Genomic DNA, 3,353 nt, shown 5'->3' on the forward strand with positions numbered 1-3,353 from the left:
AATCCCGTTCCATGGGTGGACATTAACGAGGAGCGGATCATTTTTGATCGAGAGCAAGTCTTCCGGTGTTGTAAAGGAAGCAATGTACCGCTTGTTGCAGTATTTGAAGCCATCATGGATGTGTTTACAGTCCGTAACGAGTGTAACACATGGATGTGCAAGTCAATGAGCCAAGGGAAGTTCCATGAGCAGCTGTCAATGCACTTTGGATCTAGGCTTCGTTATGTTTACTTACATCGTGATCCTAGGGATGTTTGCCTGTCGTTCTCAAAGGCACCAGTCGGTGAGGCACACTATTACGTCATTGCTGAAACCTGGCGAGATTTACAAGAGATTGCCATTGATTTACACAATTCCGTGCCAGAGGAAACCATGCACCAGTTGAGCTACGAAGCACTTCTCTCGAACAAACAAGAAACTTTGGATTCCCTTTTCCAGTTTCTTGATATCAGAAACAAAGAGCAGCTTTATGGGCATATAATTAGCAGGGAGGCGTATCGTAGGGCTTTCCAGTCATCCCTTTGGAGAAACCTTGCGCGTGGTAAAAGCTTAAGTGAAATACAAAAAGACAAATGGAAAAGATCAGAAGGCTTGACCGATGACGATGTGAAGATAATTGAGGCACAGTGCAGCCATGTCATGAATATTCTAGGATATGAACTTGAGTATACCGATCAACTTCCCAAGTTCAGTGAAGAGGAGATTGCTGAGTTTCGGCGACTTAACGAGGAAGGAAAAGCTGCAAAGAAGGCGTCCCTTCAGGAAACAGACCCAGAGGATCATAAACGTCGCAGTTACAAGCGTTGGTTCTCGAAAAGAATGTCGTGTTCCCTGAGAAGCGTGAGGTCGAATCATTCTGGCATGAAGTCAAGAATCAGCTATGGCCTCTCCTCCCTGTTTTCTTTTGGATGCTTCTGGCTGGTTTTGCAAGTGGCTTCTTAGGCGGGTTAATCGGTGTGCGTGGTCCACCCCTTATTATTTTCTTCTTTTTCTTCGAATATCCTAAGAGTCAGATCAAGGCAAATGGAACAATTGTTGCCACCATCAACGTTGTAATTCGTGTGGTCACTTACATTGTAAGATCACCACCAGCCTCGTATCCAAGCAAAAACTGGTTCACAGAGGAGGATAAATATTTGTATATTTTTGTCTCTATCATCGGTGTTTTAGGGCACCGGTTGGGCTTTGGCTGTCGAAACATATCAATTAAACACGCTTCAAGATTATATTACCGTGTATCTTAATCATTAATGGCGTTACCATGATTGTAACAGGTTCTTTCGATTTGTAAAGTTTTTCCTTGCTATATACTCTCGATTTAGAAATTTTGTCAATTGACAATAATAAAGAATGTAAACGATAAGACCGAAAACATTTTTGGAAAGAATCACAGGGCTCAATCATTTTCTCAAGTATCACACTGATATAACAGTGGTTTTGTTGCTGACGATGCTCTTTATAAAGAAATTTCTGAAGAAAAATCTGCTCAAAGGTAAAGTTGTCGGCTTTTTCTCCCACCAAGAAACTGAAAACCATTGTTGGAATGCATTGGCACAAAAAGCTCGTGGTACTGTTCTATCTTCGCACGTTTATTCGATCGGGTATACCAGACCACTAACTAATTGAGCGTGTCTTCTTCTACTTGTTAACATTATAACGTAAATAAATGAGGTTTTGTTCATGTTTCATCTTATGTAAGGGAATCCAAGACAGTCTTGGATTACGGATTCGTCACCGTGGATTCCAGATTCCAGGTACTGGATTCCAGATTCTTTGTCAGTGAAACTTGGATCCCGGATTCCAATTGTTACTGGGAGTCTGGATTCCTGGAGCTGTTTTCTGCATTTCAAAGTCCAGGGTTCCGGATTCCACAAGCAAAACTTTCCTGGATTCAGGATTCTAGAAGCAAAAATTTCCTGGATTCAGGATTCCACAAGTAAAACTTTCCTGGATTCAGGATTCTGGAAGCAAAAATTTTCTCGGATTTCTTTATAATTATAATAGTGTTTTTTTTTTTCAATTTATCATAACCGGGTACCGAGGAGTAGCATAAACAAAATAATTAAACGAGTAGATATACCTAAAGAAAAACGGGAGAAAACAGATATGTACAGGAACAGTTAGTTAGAATATTGTGTGTAGTTACCGTTTATCGTTACTTTTTTTCTTTCGCTGATGCGTTTGTATCAATTGTGTCCGATTTCAGTGAGTACGAAAGAAGTTGGAATAAAATGTTAAAAATTTGCATTGCTTTGCTCCGCCCTCAGTCTCAACAGGTCCTCCCCTTTTCCCGTAAATTAAAAAAAGTTCATTTTGACAAAATTGGGAGAACTTAATTGTATCCACGAAAGAAAGAAATTATTAAAAGTAACGACAGCCATCCCAAATGATCAATGTTGTCGGTGTAAGAAGAGCGGCCGTTACATATCACGTGTGACATCACACAGCGTCGAAGGTGTGGATGGCCTGCCTGTGCTCTGAAAAGTGTGGAGCAAGGTTTTCCCGCATCGATGGTATTTAGGCACCAGATATTCTGTGAAAAATTGCGCTACTGTAATAATAGATTCTTCAAAGGGCAGTAAGATAAATGTATTGAATTAAAAGGTTTTATGTTGGTTTCGAACTGTTCATTATTTCCAAGTTCGAAACGCCAAAAGCCAATTTCGATTTGTTAAACGTGAAAGACTGGTAACGAATCTAGGGCGCCAAAGCGAGGCTCCGGGGAACACGGCGCGAAGTAATAATAATAAAAAAACATCACTGAGAAGAACGCCAGGTGTTTCGGTAATACTTACGAACCTCAGTGCTTAATGTCGTGGTCAAGTATTGAGGGCCTGGATGGGGTTAACTGACAACTGATTTTAACTGACAAGTGACATATTTGCCCAAAAGTGACTAAGATGGGGTCTATAATTGGCCACAAAATAGACATATAATGGGGTAGGGGCTCTGAGAGGCCAGAGGCACATACCCAGCAAAGCTTAACCCAAGTATCCCCTCTCCCCCCCCCCCCCCGGGGTTTGAGCACTTCCGAAGCTACGTAAAAAACGAAATTTTCAGCGTGCTTTGATTTCGTTAGTCAAGAACACAAAAAAGGACAAAAAAATCATCATGTGTTAAAGAACAGTTCAGGTGTCTGGATTTGTGAGTCAGGCGTGAAAAATTGTCCTTAATGCGTGAGATCGATGTATTTAGTCCACAGGCATGCCCGGGAGGCATGATGCGTGTACAATATTCTGGCATAAATATTGATTGGCTTAATTGTTGGAAAAGACCTGAGAAATGGAGGGTCACTTGAAACGCTTACAACAGCAAAACTGCTTTTGCATCAGTTATCGAATTTAATGTTTAAT

Source organism: Porites lutea, chromosome 5 (genome assembly GCF_958299795.1).
Source record: "Porites lutea chromosome 5, jaPorLute2.1, whole genome shotgun sequence".
Lineage (NCBI taxonomy): Eukaryota > Metazoa > Cnidaria > Anthozoa > Scleractinia > Poritidae > Porites > Porites lutea.